Source organism: Aotus nancymaae, unplaced genomic scaffold (genome assembly GCF_030222135.1).
Source record: "Aotus nancymaae isolate 86718 unplaced genomic scaffold, 86718_ANA_hifiasm-v0.15.2.pri h1tg000028l, whole genome shotgun sequence".
Taxonomy (NCBI): Eukaryota; Metazoa; Chordata; class Mammalia; order Primates; family Aotidae; genus Aotus; species Aotus nancymaae.
The window spans coordinates 10,417,722-10,434,430 of record NW_026988441.1 but is presented as its reverse complement, the minus strand read 5'-3'; the positions used below and the strand labels follow the sequence as shown (position 1 = coordinate 10,434,430).

The 16,709-nt window shown below is 38.1% G+C and overlaps 1 protein-coding gene across 2 annotated transcripts in view; it reads right to left on the bottom strand.

Annotated features, from left to right (window-relative positions):
- ZNF112 (zinc finger protein 112) overlaps window positions 1-10,440 on the bottom strand; it is a 29,750-nt gene extending 19,310 nt beyond the window's left edge. Inside the window, exon 1 of one of the 2 annotated variants that reach the window (XM_012446571.2) lies at window positions 10,374-10,440. The gene's annotated coding sequence lies outside the window, so the exon portion shown is untranslated. The remainder of the gene's footprint in view (window positions 1-10,373) is intronic. The other variant, XM_064381201.1, reaches the window with a different exon arrangement.
- Window positions 10,441-16,709: the final 6,269 nt, after the last annotated feature.

The following is a 16,709-nucleotide window of genomic DNA, read 5'->3' as shown; positions in this document are numbered from 1 at the left end:
GTGCTCTGTTTAGCACAGGTGTGGCATTTTTTCCCTTCATTCCTGAAGGACATTCTCATTGGATATAGAATTTTGTATTGACAACTCCTTTAAGAATCTTAAAGATGTTGTTCCAGTGTTTTCTGGCCTCCATGGCTTCCCATGAGAAATCCACATATATCTGTCATTGTTCTACCAGATATATAATGTGTCATTTTCTATAGCTATATTTTTGTTTATTTTTAATTTTCAGAACTTTAATTATGATGTATCCAGAAATGATTTTCTCTGAGTTTATTGTATTTGGTATTCACTGAGTTTCTGAAATCTGTAAATTTATGTCTCTCACCAAATTTGGGCAATTTTCAGCTAGTACTTCCAAATGAACATTTCTCTCCTCTCCTCCTGAGGCTCCAAAGACTTCTGATATTGTCCCACAGGTTCCTAAGGCTCTGCTCATTTCTTCTGTTTTTCTCTGTCGCTCAAGCTCAAATGACATTTTTATACTCATCTATATTCAAGTCCACTGATTCTTTCTTCTGCCATCTCCAGTCTGCTACTGAGCCCATTGAATAAATTTTTTATTTCAGATGTTGTCTTTTTCATAAAACAAATCTTAATTTCATAAGAATTCAAATCAGACCAAGTATTTTCTCTAACTATAATAGATTAAAGCTAGAAATGAACAAGAAAAAAAGCTATCTGGACAATCTCCAAATGTTTGGAAATTAAGCAGCATACTTCTAAGCAATCAATGAAATTAGCCACAAAAGAAACTAGATGCAGTGAAGTGGAAATGTTTTAAGAAAATAAATTAGAGCATACTTTAAGTGGAATCAAGACTTAAATGCAACATATCAAAATGTAAAAGATGCAGCTAAAGCAGATACTATAGAGCAATATATAGCAATGATGCATATATTAGAAAAGAGGTCTTAAAGGCAAACAGAAAAACAATATAATAAATCTAAGACAGAAATCAATGAAATTGAAAACACAAAAACACTAGACAAAATCAACGCTGGCAAAATACAGCTAGGCCAAATCCAGCCTACTGCTTGTTTTTGTACAGGATGTAAGCTAAGAATGTTTTTTTACTTATCAATGGTTGAAAAAATCCTAAAAAATTATTTTGTGATGTGACAATTGCATGAAATTCAAATTTCAGCGTCCATAAAATTTTACTGTAACACAGCCATGCTCATTTGTTTACGTACGGCCTATGGCCGCTTTTGCATTACAGCAGCAGGGCTATGTAGTTATAACAGAGACCATAGGTGGCACTCTCATTTCTTTGTATTGTTGTTAAGCATAATTTAAATCACAGTGACAGCATTGGGTTAACTTAATTGGGTTAAATGCTGTTAATTGCCCTGTTGAGGGCAATGGGAACAAGAACAGCATTTCAAGTGCCATATGTATTGCTGTTCCACAACATTTTAAATTTTGTGTTACCGAATGTTCATTGCAGCACAGTTTACAATAGCAAAGACCTGGAACCAACCCAAATGCCCATCGATGATAGACTGGACAGGGAAAATGTGGCACATATACACCATGGAATATTATGCAGCCATCAAAAACGATGAGTTTGTGTCCTTTGTAGGGACATGGATGAACCTGGAAACCATCATTCTCAGCAAACTGACACAACGCAAAATCAAACACTGCATGTTCTCACTCATAGGTGGGTGTTGAACAATGAGAACACATGGACACAGGGAGGGGAGCATCACACACTGGGGTCTGTTGGGGGGGAAATAGGGGAGGGACAGCGGGGGGTGGGGAGTTGGAGAGAGATAGCATGGGGAGAAAAGCCAGATCTAGGTGAAGGGGAGGAAGGCAGCAAATCACACTGTCACATGTGTACCTATGCAACAATCTTGCATGTTTTTCACATGTACCCCAAAACCTAAAATGCAATAAAAAAAATTAAAAAAATAATAAATTTGGTGTTACTAGTACATTCTCATCAAGCCAAACACAAGGAAAAAAAAAAACAGAAAAACAGACTTTGTTACACTTTTAAAGCACAATGGAGGTGAAATACTTTGTTAATGAATTAGATGACAAAGCTTATTATGATTATTGTGCTTCCTATGCAGTGACAACATCTGTACGCTAAAAAAATTAGAAAATTTTAAATAAATGTCTCATCAGAGCAGAATTTCTCCCCCACACAAAAAATATTGAAAATGAGGTAGCAACTACAGTACATTTTTATATTCAAATATTCAGCTTCTATGTCTGCCCCAAGCAAGGAAAGTAATTTACCAGTGATGAGTTAATCAAATCATGTTTGATTGCAGAAGGCAAAGAAATGTGTCCAGAGAAAATAAATTTGTTTATGATGATTAGACTTTGGGGAAGATTAACTGCTCTAAGAGTTGACGGCAACAGACAATATTACGGTCTATTAAAATATAAGGGAAATGATTCTAATAAATTTTATTTGGCTCTTGTTAATTTCACAGATGTTACCAATGTTGCTCAGATGTTGTGTATTCAAGAAATCAACGCCAAGTTTGAAGTGGCTGAATAAGCCTCTAGGAACAGTCTGTATGGAACAACTACAGGTGAAAATATTACCAAAGAAGGTGCAAATATTAATTCAGTAAACCTGAGGCAGTATAATCTGCTAAGATGTGTTAAAATTGACAGTGGTAAAAGATATGTTGGAGCAGAAAAAGGCACAGATTGGATTATAAAAACACGTGTTTAAAGCCTATGGCTACTCATTGTATTATTCATCAGCAGGTACTTTGCAGAAAATATTGTAATCTATCATGTGCTACTGGACCAGTAGTGGCAACAGTGAAATTCATTCAATCTCATGGATTTAACCATCATCAGTTTCTTGAATTTCATAAGAAATGGACAATCCTGACTTACCCTACCATATAAGAGTTCAATGTCTGAGCAGCAATAAAGTTTTATTGTGATTTTTAAAAATCTCAGGGCTGGGACTGAAATATTTCAGAATAATAAGAACTGCTCTCAGCATTACTATTTGTATAATACTGAATGACACTGGAAATGAGCTTTAGCTGCAGACTTAAGATAATGTTTCCTAACGAATTCAACCTAAAATTAGAAGGCGAAACAGTACTTATTTGTGAAGCTTATAGTGTTGGTGAGTTATTTCAAAGACAATTAATGTTTGAATCACAGGTAATGCCAAGCTACTTTACAAACTTCTAGTGTTGTCAAAAGTTAAAACAAGTGATATCTCAATTCCTACACAAATTTGTAGCATATATATTTTCTGAGCCTAAACTTCAGAATTGTAACAGTGTTTTCAGACCTTGATGTAAGTGCAAACAACCTTCCCACATTTGCAAGTCCATTGCATTGTATACTGCATAATTCTCCTAACCTTCCATCGGAAGTGATTATTCTGAAATGTAGTGACATACTAAAAGTTAAATATCGAGAGTCTACAAGAATTCTTTTTTTTTTTTTTTTTTTTTTTTTTTTTTTTTTTTGAGACAGAGTTTCGCTCGTTACCCAGGCTGGAGTGCAATGGCGCGATCTCGGCTCACCGCAACCTCCGCCTCCTGGGTTCAGGCAATTCTCCTGCCTCAGCCTCCTGAGTAGCTGAGATTACAGGCACGCGCCACCATGCCCAGCTATTTTTTTGTATTAGTAGAGACGGGGTTTCACCATGTTGACCAGGATGGTCTCGATCTCTTGACCTCGTGATCCACCCGCCTCGGCCTCCCAAAGTGTTGGGATTACAGGCTTGAGCCACCGCGCCCGGCCTACAAGAATTCTTTAAATGTCTTCTGTATTAGTTTTTATTGCTGCTATAACAAATTACCACAAACTTAGTGGCTTAAAACAATGCAATTTATTCTTTATTAGTTATGGAGATCAGAAGTCTAAAATCAGTTTCCTTGGGTTAAAGTCAAGGTGTCAGCAGGTCTGGTTCCTTCTCCTGGGAATCCATTTCTTTGCCTTTTCTAATCTCTAGAGGCTTCTGAAATTCCTTGGCTTATGGCTGCAGCACTCCAATTTCTGCCTTTTTTAAATTGTTTTATTTTTTTGAGATAGAGTTTCACTCTTGTTGCCCAGACTGGAGTGCAATGGCATAATCTTGGTTCACCGCAACCTCTGCCTCCTGGGTTCAAGCGATTCTCCTGCCTCAGCCTCCCGAGTAGCTGGGATTACAGGCATGAACCACCATGCCTGGCTAATTTTTTTTTTTTGAGACGGAGTTTCACTCTTGTTACCCAGGCTGGAGTGCAATGGCGCAATCTCGGCTCACCGCAACCTCCACCTCCTGGGTTCAGGCAATTCTCCTGCCTCAGCCTCCCGAGCAGCTGGGATTACAGGCGGCACGCGCCACCATGCCCAGCTAATTTTTTGTATTTTTAGTAGAGATGGGGTTTCACCATGTTGACCAGGATGGTCTCGATCTCTTGACCTCATGATCCACCCGCCTTGGCCTCCCAAAGTGCTGGGATTACAGGCCTGAGCCACCGCGCCCAGCAATTTTGTATTTTTAGTACAGAAGGGGTTTCTCCATGTTGGTCAGGCTGGTCTTGAACTCCCAACCTCAGGTGATCTTCCCACCTCGGCCTCCCAAAGTGCTGGGATTATAGATGTGAGCCACCATGCCCAGCCCAATTTCTGCTTGTTATCACATCACTTTCTTCTAACTTTGATCCTTCTGCTTTTCTCTTATAAGGACTTATAATTACACTGGGCCCAATCAGATAATCCAGGATAACTTACACATCTTAAAATAAGTTTAATCACACCTATAAATCTCTCATACCATGTAAAGTAACATTCATAAGCTCTGGGAATTAGGATATGGATATCTTTGGGGAGTCATTATTCAATTTTCCACATCTTTCAACTCATTAATATGTACAATTAAAATCATTTGCTTGTAGATTGGTATCAGTATTTGGTAGGACCTATTTGTTTAAAAAAGTCCTTTTCAAAGATAAAATACATAAAATCTCATTACAAATCAGCATTAACAGATGAACGTTTGCAGTCAATTTTGATGACAGGGAATAGCAATCTTGAACTTCGATTAAGTTGTACTCAATCATTATATCTTAAAATTTGTCAATTAAAGTTTTCTCTTATTATATAAATACCTAAATGATAGTACCAATCTTTTTTTTTTTTTTTTGAGACAGTCTGTTCTGTTGCCAGGCGCCAGGCTAGAGTACAGTGGCACCATGGCACCATCTTGGCTCACTGCAACCTCCGCCTCCTGGGTTCAAGCAATTCTCCTACCTCAGCCTCTCAAGTAGCTGGGACTACAGAGGGGCACCACCATGCCCGGCTAATTTTTGTATTTCTTAGTAGAGAGGAGGTTTCACGTTGTTGGCCAGGATGGTTTCGATCTCTTGACCTCATGATCTACCTGCCTCGGCCTCCCAAAGTGCTGGGATTACAGGTGTGAGCCACTGTGCCTGGCCCTGATATTTCTGATTAACTGGAAAAACTGAAATATTTACAATCTGGGCCTAAAAAAATAGGTTTGCTCACTCCTAAACAAAATTAAACCTACAGGAGGTTCTTTGCAAAGATTAATAAAAATTAAACTCCTGATGAAGAACAAAAGAGAAAAGACAAATCACCAAAATCAAGAATAAAAGAAGGGATATCACTATAGACGTAACAGATGTTAGAAATATAAATAAATTCACGCTAATGAATTCAAAGTGATAGATGAAATGGTTTAATTCCTTGAAAGATACAAAATACAAAATACTGATGAGAGAAATCAAGAGAGGAATGAAAAAAATCACTCAAAATTCTACATACTGCATTGATTTCATTCATGCAACATTATGATAAAGGCAATTGGGTTGAAGAGTAAACCAGGGGTTTCCTGTGGTTAAGAGTCGGGGAAGAGTTTAACTACAAAAAGGTACCACAAGGGAATGTTTCTGGGTGATGGAACTATTGTGAATCTTGATTGCGGTGGTGAAGTCTACATGACAATGCAACTGTCAAAACTCAGAAATGTACACCAAAAAGAATAAATTCTACTGTAAGTAGAGAAGTTAAAAAATAAATGTTAAAAACTTAAATGAGGCTGTTTTACAGGTACTTGTCAAACTTTCAAGTGCACAATAATTACCAGCTGCAGTAAAAGTGAAGCAGAAAAAGCCTTTGATAAAATACAACATCCACTCATGACAGAACTTTCACAAACTAAAAATATAATGGAACTTATAAAAATGCTTTCCCCTATGATCAGGAACAAGGCAGAGATGTGTACCCTTGCCATACCTATTCAACACTGTACTGAAAATCAGCCAGTATCAGTGAGGCAAGAAAAAGAAATAAAAAGCATACAGATTAGGAAGGAAAAAACAAAACTTACCCTATTAATATACAACATGTGTGTCTATGGAAAATCCCAAGGAATCTACCAAAAAACAAAAACTTCTAGTGAATATAGCAAAGTCACAGAATATGAGGTCAATGCACAAAAATCAGGTATATTTCTATACACTTATTTACAATTGGAAACCAAAATTTTAAAACAACATGATTTAAAATGGCTCTACAATAAATTATATATTATACTTGGGCATATGTCTAAACAAAACATGTATAGATCTGTATGTAGAAAATCATAAAAGACTGATGTAAGAATTTCAAATACATAAATGAAAGGACATGTTATATTCATGAATTGGAAAACTCGGTGTGATAAAGATAGATCTACTGATTTAACACAATATCAATGAAAATCCCAGCTGAATTTTTGGTAGATATAAATAAGCTGATTCTAAAATGCACATGGAAAGGCAAAGGAACCAGAATAGCTAAAAACAATTTTGAAAAAAAGAATGAATTTGGAGGAATTGAAATATCCAGTCTTATTACTATCAAGCTACAGTAAATGTGATATCTTGGTACTGGTGAAGAGCTATACACATAGCTCTATTCAACAGAACACGGTACATAAATAAACCCAAACAAGTGGTGTTGGGATGGTTGGTCATTCATATTAAAGAAATGAACCCCAACTTAACCATCACATATTATTAAAAAGTTAACTCAAAATGGGTCACAGATTTAAGTTTAAAACCATAAAACTTCTAGAACAAGAGAAAATCTTTATGACCTGGAGCTAGGCAGACTTCTTAGGCATGACATCAAAAGCACAATCCAAAAAAGATAACATTGATAAATCAGACTTCATTAAAATTAGAAACTTTTGCTCTGCAAAAGATACTATTAAAAGAATGAAAAGACAAGCTACGGGCTGAGAAGAAATATTTGCAAATCACACATCCAACAAAGGACTTATATCCAGAATATATAAATAGCTCTCAAAAATCAACAACAGGGAAAATATAACTCAATTTAAAACTGGGCAAAGCATGCATACAGATACTTCAGCAAAGAAGATATAAGGATGGCAAAGAAACAAAAGAAAAGAAACTGCTAAACACCATTAGCCATTAGGGAAATGTAAATTAAAGTCACAATGCTTAGAATGGCTAAAATTTAAAAAGTAAGGAAAATACTAAGTGCTGATAAAGATGTAAATAAACTGTAACTCTCTACATCATTAGTGGAAATGCAAAATGGTACAGATATTCTGAAAAACAGTTTGGTAGTTTCTTATATATATATAAATTTCTCATATGACCCAGTAACCCCACTCCTGGCTTTGTACCCTAAAGAAATAAGCACAAAAACCTGTACATGAATGTTTATAGCAGCTCTATTTATAAATGCCAAAAAGCGGGGGGAAAAGGTGAATAAACTGTGGTATATCCATACAGTGGAATGTTAACCAGAAGTAAACAGAAATGAAGTACTGATACATACAACTTAGATGAATGAATGTCAAAGGCAATTTGCTGAGTCAAAGAATCCAGTCTCAAATGTTACATATACCATCAGTTAATTTATATGACATTCTCAAAAAGACAAAACTATAGAGTTTTAGTGGTTATGGTAGTTGCCAGTGGTTACAGGTATGATGAGGGATAATTATAAGGGATAATGGGAGTTTAAGGCGCTGGAACTGTTTGTTTCTGACTACGTTAGTCATTATACAAACTATGCCTGTGTTGTAATAGAATTCTACACCAAAATAATAAAGTAGTCAATTTTACTGTAGGAATATTTTTTAAAAATCTGTTTCCTTGTCTGTAAAATGAGGGCAATAATAGGTTTGTTAGAAAAAATAAGTTAATACATGTAAATCATTGGAAATATGACCTCAGTTATAAGGCATGATCTATAAATGTTATCATTTCTAACAATTTCTTAAGAATTTTTTTTTAGATTATCAAAACATAACCAATTATTGCTCTTCAACGCTTCAATACTCTGAAATAGTTGTTGGTGGTTTATATAACCTACCAATATTAAGTTAAATTAACAAATCTCTCCAGGGGTTATTCCTATTCTATTTTGATACCTAATTTCAATTCTACACTGCAAATCCTTGATGCCAGCTGTCTGTTGAGTACCTACTCTAACTATAAACCCTTACCAAACTTGTACAATGTGCTGGGCACATGGAGAAAAACATGACATGGTCTCAGAAACAGAAGAACTTCCAGCATATGGATATAGATAAAAAGAAATGAGAAACCAAAAGTCAAACTCTATACTGGAAAACAAAAATCATCACTATTCCAAGGTACAACTCTCTTGTGTCCCCTAGCTTCCTCCAGTAAGTACCATCTTTAAGCTGCAGAAAATGAAAATCTTAGAGTAGCTGCTGGCATTTTCCTTTCACAGTCTTGCATATAAGCAATTTATGATCATCAATGTTTGACAATTTTGACAATCAATCAATATTATAATAACTCGATGTTGGAGATTTCCTTTAAAATACTGAAACAAAAAAATAGGGGCAGGGAATTGATAGGAGACTGGCAAATGTTAACAAAGGTTGAAGTTGGGTGATGCTTCCACAGAATTATTTTAGTCATATTACATTTGGCTATGCTTATAAATTTCCATGGTAAAAACTTAAGGGAAAAATAAAAGCTATGAAGCCTATTTTGTTAAACATGGGTAAAAATCCAAAAAGAAGATCACTGAAGAGGAAAAGATTAAAATATTAATATTGTCATTGTTATATCCTGTGGTTAGCATAATTAAATTTTTTCTTTTATACTTTCTATACTTTCTTAATCTTTTACAATATGCAATCATTTCTATAATCAGAATATGAACTATAAATATTTAAAAAAAAACTAAGATGACTTAAAAAACTGATCAAAAAGTAAAAGCTCATTAACCTAACTTTCATGGTCCTCTAGAAAAATCCAAACATGTCTTCTCAAGGTGATACTAAACCCATCAAGAACTAAGGCAGTGGATGGAAACTATCTGAATTCAAATCCCAGCTCAGGATCTTACTACCTGGGTGACCTAAGATAAACAACCTATGCTCTGTGTCTGTTTGCTTATCTTTAAAATGGGAATGGTAGTACCCAACCCAGCCTCATAGGGCTCTTGTGAGGATTAAATATGTTAATTCATATAAAACTCTTAGAATGAACAGCACTAAGTGTTTAAATATTATCATTATTACTCATGAACAAGTACTCCCTCATCCGTTCCTGCATTTATTCGACAAATATCAGGGCATCTTTGAGCAGAATTTGCCAGTGAATGAAGGAAATATCGTCTCCCCTGAAAAGAAAGGATGATAAGCACTACTCAGGTGAGAATCTGCTGCCAGGTGCCAAAGGGTCATTCCCTCCTTCTCCCTGCAGCCTTTTTTCAAGAAGTCAAGGCTAACGAAGGAGAGGAGGCTGGGAGAAATCAGAACTCCCGCATGAATTACAGTGGACTCCCCAGACAGCCAGGAGTGACCCTCTCCTAAAGAAAAATCTCTCAGTGATCAGAGAAGGACCAGGGATACTGTAGCTGGAGCTCTGACCCCATCCTGGGTTCACAGAAGCTTTCAGGGTATTGAGTGCTTCTCAGAAAATGAAAAAGTCCTAACAAGAGACCCATCTTCTACCACTGTCAGGCTATGTTCTAAGTCTTTTTATTTAACTGTGAAAAGAACTCTATTAGATAGATACTAATACCATTTTAAAGAAAAAGAAACATAGGCAGAGAGATTAAGATACTCGCCTGTTATTATACTGCTAGGAAGTGGCAGAGCTGGCTGATGGTCAGGGGAAAGGGCTGGGGGAGTACAGAACCCAAGAGACTCCCAGTCCGTGCGATGTAAGATCCTGGACCCCTGGCCCTAAGTGGGGATGCGCCAGCCGTCCCACACTGGAGAAGGCTCATTCAAAGAAAACAAATCCCGCCCTTTGCCCCAAGTGGATTCTCCTCCCCGAGAGTGATCGTCCGGTTGCTACCGGCCCCCAGCAAAACGAGCATCAGTACGGACGGAAGGAGCGGGACGCAGAGCGGGGAGGGCTCACCTTTCTGGGAGGAACGAAGGCCGCGGCCTAGCGTACCTGGGCCGGAAGTGGCTCTGCCTACAGAGACCTCCCGGACTACGCTTCCCAGAATTCCCGATGGGATCAGAGGCACAGCCTCAGCCTCCTACAGCGGAAGTTACCCGACTACACGAGGCTCCCAAACTACACTTCCCAGAATTCCTAGGACAACGCTCCACCTCTTTGCCTGACTGAGAGGCAAGTGCAGGCTGCCAAGCTGAAAGCTTGGATTGTATTTCACCTGTGCCGGTCCCAGAGGAATTCCTTAATTTCCCCTTCCTGGAACCGAAATGCTTCCAAAGACAGAGAGCTCGTATATATATTTCTCTATTTTCCCCAGCGGACCGTGCGTGAAAGGCGCCTTTCCTGGAGCGGGTGTCTCACCCTGTGGATCTTCGGGACGATTCCCGGAATTTCTTACAGGGCAGCACTTCCCCTTAAGTCGTCTCTTTCTCGTTTGGACAGTCAGTATTTGCATAGACACTATTCTCTTTTCGTTAGTCTAATTTTCTACTTCTAGGCCAGCTTTACTGCCTTCCCCCTAGAGGTTTTGTTTTTTTTTTTCTTAAACGCGACACAAAGCCAAATAAACTCGACTAAAACGGACTCTTCTTACCTACCTATCTACCTACCGATCAACCAACCAACCAACCAATCAAGAAAATACCCCATAAAGGAGAGAACGGAGAAGCTTGCAATACGAAAAAAAAACCAAAAAATTACAGAATGAAAGTGATGTGTGCGCTAAAAACGCAGGTACTGAAAGGAAATTGGGCTGATATATACTGGACACCGAATTTAAGGAATACAAAATCTCAACCTTTCTTTGACTGGATTACCTTTTTATTCCATTTCGGTGTGGACGCGTCTGAAACTGATAGTGCTGTTGCTACCTACCATAATGTATTTGTTGCAAGAGCCACAAGAACGTGGATGCCAAGAATTCACAAAAAACAGATGCAACCGCTGATGAGGCCATAAGCAGATGGTTCCCACGTTTCCATGGCTTTAACTACTGATGATGAAATGCGACTCATAAGGCAAATGGAGGGGCTGTATTGATACAGATAAAATATTATTATGGGAAGGCATAAGCCCCTTATAACATCCTGCATTTTTTTTCTTCCTTGGGAAAATCTATTACATCACCTATTTTCACCCTGCTCTTGATATCATAAATACTGTAAGTTGTCTTATGGAAGACAGAATGATTCAGGGAAGATGGTGAATGGGTTGACACGATCCAGAAAAGGAAGAGGAAAATAAAAAGGTATAATGGCCAATCTGTGAAAATGCTCAATGGCTTAAAAGACACTATTAAGAGATGAGACTATTTGATTATTTAATGACTCCTTTCCAAGGAAATGGTTTTGAAAATACATATGGTTTACATATTAAAGAGGATCAATCTGATAATGAGGTTTTTTGATAAAATGAAAGGAAAATTTAAAAATACAAGGGACAGAATGATGCTTTGAGTACTTCCACTTCCAGTAATAATAAAATGAGTGATTTGGAACAAATATCTGGCAGACGAAAGGTGGGCAAATTTTTCAAATGTTACAAGGCATCAAAAGACAACCTAAAAATATCATTAATTTGAATAGGAGAACGTTTGAGGGCATACATATTAAAAATAAAAAATATATATAATTTATTTATTCCATTATATCCTCCACTACCCACTCTCATTTTCTCCCCTGCTGCATCAGTAGCCAGGCTGATCTCTTTAATGTGTGCCTGTTGTTGGTATGGCCTTTTGGCAAAATGTGTGGAATTTGGGGTGCGTATGTATAGTGTTATAAAACCCTTAAAATTTTTCACTCAAAATTATGTTTTTCCTCAATATTTTACTACAAAATTTTTTTTGAGACAGGGTCTCACCTTATCACCTTGGCTGGAATACTGCATGATCACAGTTCACTGCAGCCTTGACCACCTGGGCTCAAGCAATCTTCCCACCTCAGCCTCCAAAGTAGCTGGGACTATTGGTGTGCCCAACCACATCTGGCTAACTTTTTTTTTTTTTTTGCAAAGATGGGCTCCCACTATGTTGCTCAGGCTGATCTCAAATTCCTGGCCTCAAGTGATCTTCCCACCTTGGCCTCCCAAAGTGCTGGCCTTATAGGCAGGAGCCACTGTGCCTAGCCCTGAAATTTTTTAACATAAAGAAGAGTTGGAAGAATTATACAATGTTCACCCATATATTCTCAGCTTAGATTCTAAAATTAGCAACATTTATTTCTTAGCCATTCACCTAGCCATCTTACTTATCACTTATCTATTCATCAGAACATTAACATTACTCCCCAAATTCCCTCACGACACTTCCCCATCAGTCTCTAACCCCTTCCCCTGGTGGCAACCACTGTTCTATTTTTTCACCATAAATTTTAATAATTTTAGAACATTAAATATATGGAACCATATAGTAAGTACTCTTCTGCATTACAATTCTGAGTCTAGTGTTTTTCAGATCCATCCATGTTGATGCACATATCAGTCATTTGATCCATTTTATTACTGAGTGATGTTCTCAATGCATGAATATGTGTTTTTGGAAACCTGCTTACATTTTAATTTTTTTAACTATTAGGAATAAAGCTCCTGCAGTATACTTATAAAAGTCTTTTTATAGGCATATGCTTTCTTTTCTCTGGAATAAATATCTATTATTAGAATTGTTTGATGTGTTTAACTTAAACCACCAGATCATTTCCCAGATTAATTTCACACTGTCTCCCAAAATATATGCAATTTCTGATTGTTTTGAATTTTAATAAGCATTTACTGTTATCAGTATCTTTTTTTTTTTTTTTTGAGATAGAGTTTCACTCTTGTCATCCAGGCTGGAGTGCAGTGCCATGATCTTGGCTCACTGCAACATCCACCTCCTGGGTTCAAGCGATTCTCCTGCCTCCGCCTCCTGAGTAGCTAGGATTACAGGAACTTGCCACCATGCCTGGCTAATTTTTGTATTTTTAATAGAAACAGGGTTTCTCCATGTTGGCCAGGCTTGTCTCGAATTCCTGACCTTGGGTGATCGCCTATCTCAGCCTCCCAAAGTCCTGGGATTACTGGCAGGAGCCACTGCGCCCAGCCTGTTATCAGTATTTATAATATCTGCCATTCTTGTGGTTGTGTAGTTGTATCTCACTGCAGTTTTCATTTGCTTTTTCCTGATGACCAATGATATCAAACACACTTCTTCATGGGCTATATTAACAATTTCTATGTCTTCTGTTGTAAAGTAACTGTTCAAATTTTGCCCATTATAATTGAGATGTTGGGCTCTTTAATATTGTATTGTAGAAAGCTTTATATATTTTGGGGTCAGTCGGCGTGAAATTTGGGCAGAGTTTAAGGTAGACTAAGGGGCAAAACCCTTTGCTTGACATCTTTTTCCCTGGATTTCTTCCCTCACTTTCCAGGTCCTGCGGTCACTTCAATCTGTCACCTAGCTCTTCAAGCCAGTGGATACTGTAGAAGCATCCACAGATTCAAGGAAACAGGGATCAAAAATATTCAGGAAAAAACCAATAAAATTTAGCAACACAACAATAAAAACAACACAAATAAAAAACCCAATACAGTATAAAAACTATTTACATGGCATTTTTATTGTATAAGGATAGAAATAATTTGATGTATACAGGATGATATGCAAAGGTTACATGAGAATTCTATGGCCATTTTACATAACGAACTTGAGCATCCATGGATTTTGATATCCTTAAGGGTCCCTGAACCAATTCCCCACCGATGCCAAGGGACTACTGTATCCAGGATTTTTTCATCTAGTTCATGAAGAATATTCATCTGTAGTTTTCTTTCCTCATAATTTCTTTGTCTGGTTTGGTATTATCAGATTAATGCTGGCCTCATGAAACAAGCTGGGGGTGGGTGGGTGTCTCTTCTCTTTTCATTTCTGGGTTTATTTACAATTCACATCTTTACTCTTTAAATGTTTAATAGAATCTACCAATGAAGTAATCTCTTTTTTGTTTGTTTGTTTGTTTTAATGGACCAGGACATCCAATGAAGTAATCTCAATATTGTTTTTTGTTGTTGTTGTTAGTTGTTGGAAAGCTTTATCCATTAAATCAGTTTTGAATATGTATCAGGCCAGGCAGTTGCAGTGGCTCATGCCTGTACTCCTAGCGCTTTGGGAGGCCAAGGCAGGCAGTGCGCTTGAGCCCAGGAGTTCAAGATCAGCCCAGGCAACATGGTAAAACCCCATCTCTACAAAAGATACAAAAAATTAGCCGCACATGGTGGTGTGAGCCTCTAGTCCCAGCTACTCAGGAGGCTGAGGTGGGGTGGGAAAATCAACTGAATCTGGGAGTTTGAGGCTTCAGTGAGCCATGGTCATGCCTCTGCACTCCAGCCTGGGTGACAGAACAAGACCCTGTCTCAAAAAAAAAAATTATACATATATATGTATGTAAAAATTATATACACACAAATACACACACACAACTAACTAGGTTATCCGTTCTTTTTGAGTGAGCTTTGGTAGTTTGTGCCTTTCAAGTAAGATTCTATGTCATACAATTTGATGAACTGATGAACATAGAGTTGTTCGTAATGTTCCCTTATAATCCTTTTAAGGCCGGGCGCAGTGGCTCACGCCTGTAATCCCAGCACTTTGGGAGGCCGAGGCGGGTGGATCACAAGGTCAAGAGATCGAGACCATCCTGGTCAACATGATGAAACCCCGTCTCTACTAAAAATACAAAAAATTAGCTGGGCATGGTGGTGCACGCCTGTAGTCCCAGCCACTTTGGAGGCTGAGGCAGGAGAATTGCCTGAACCCAGGAGGCGGAGGTTGCGGTGAGCCGAGATCGCGCCATTGCACTCCAGCCTGAGTAACAAGAGCGAAACTCCGTCTCAAAAAAAAAAAAAATCCTTTTAATACCCGTAAAATCTGTAATAACGTTCCCTCCCTCCTGATTTTTGTTTCCTTTTTCCCTGTTGGTCAGTCAGTTGAAAGATGTATCAACTATATTGATCTTCTCAAAGAATCAGGTTATAAGTTTATTGAATTTGAAATATTGTTTTCCTGTTTCCAATTTCATTGACTTATGTAGACGTCACAAAACTTCACTCTGTCCTCTCAGGGACCCAGCTGGGCTCAAGAATTAAGTTAACATAACATAGATTAACAGGAGAACAGCATGCAAATTTATTTAATACAAGTTTTACATGGGACCAGAGCCTTCATAAGAAAATGAAGCTCCAAAGAAACAGTTATGTATATACTGTAGTGAACAAAGAATAGTACGTTGTTAAGGAGCCATTAGGCCGGGCCTGGTGGCTCATGCTTGTAATCCAAGCACTTTGGGAGATGGAGGCAGGAGGACAGCTTGAAGCCAGGAGTTTGAGACCATCCTGGGCAACACAGTGAGACTGCATCTCTACAAAATAAAAATGTTAAAAATAAAAAATATTGTTTTTTAAAAAAGAAGCAACTAAATCACGTGGAGAGGCTTGAAAGATGTTATTTTAAGGTGGTCTGTGTGGAATTCTTTTGGGCTTGACCTCATTTTGAGGAAAAGCATGTTGCTCCATTTTTCTGGTATAAGGAAGGGATTTTCCTTCCTTCCTTCCCACCCTCCCTCCTTCCTTCTTACCTTTTCACTTTCTTTTCTTTCTTCTTCTTTCAAGACAGGCTGTGTGAGGCCCTGTCTTGAAAGAAGAAAGAAAAGAAAGGGAAAAAGGCACAATCCAAACTCACTAAACTGCAGTGTTGTATTCCTGTGGCCAAGTGGTTCTCCTGCCTCAGCTTCTGGAAGAGCTGAGACTACAGGTAAGCACCTGGCAGTTCTTTTTTTTTTTTTTTTTAAGAGATGGGGCCTTGCAATGTTGTCCAGGCTGGTCTTGAGCTCCTAGCCTCAAGTGATCCTCTCACCTGGGCCTCCCAAAAGCACTGGGATTACAGGTGTGAGCCACCACACCCATCCAAGAGGATGTCTTTCACAAGGGACATTTATTTTCTGTTTTTAAGAACTGGTACAAACATCACAGTGATCTTTTTGCGCCTGCTGTTTTCCAAGTGCTTTTAATTTAGTATGCCAGAGTGGTGTGTGTGTATATATATATATATTTTTTTGAGACGGAGTTTCGCTGTTGTTACCCAGACTGGAGTGCAATGGCACGATCTCGGCTCACCGCAACCTCTGCCTCCTGGGTTCAAGCAATTCTCCTGCCTCAGCCTCCCAAGTGGCTGGGGCTACAGGCGTGCACCACCATGCCCAGCTAATTTTTGTATTTTTACTAGAGACAGGATTTCACCTTGTTGACCAGGATGGTCTCGAT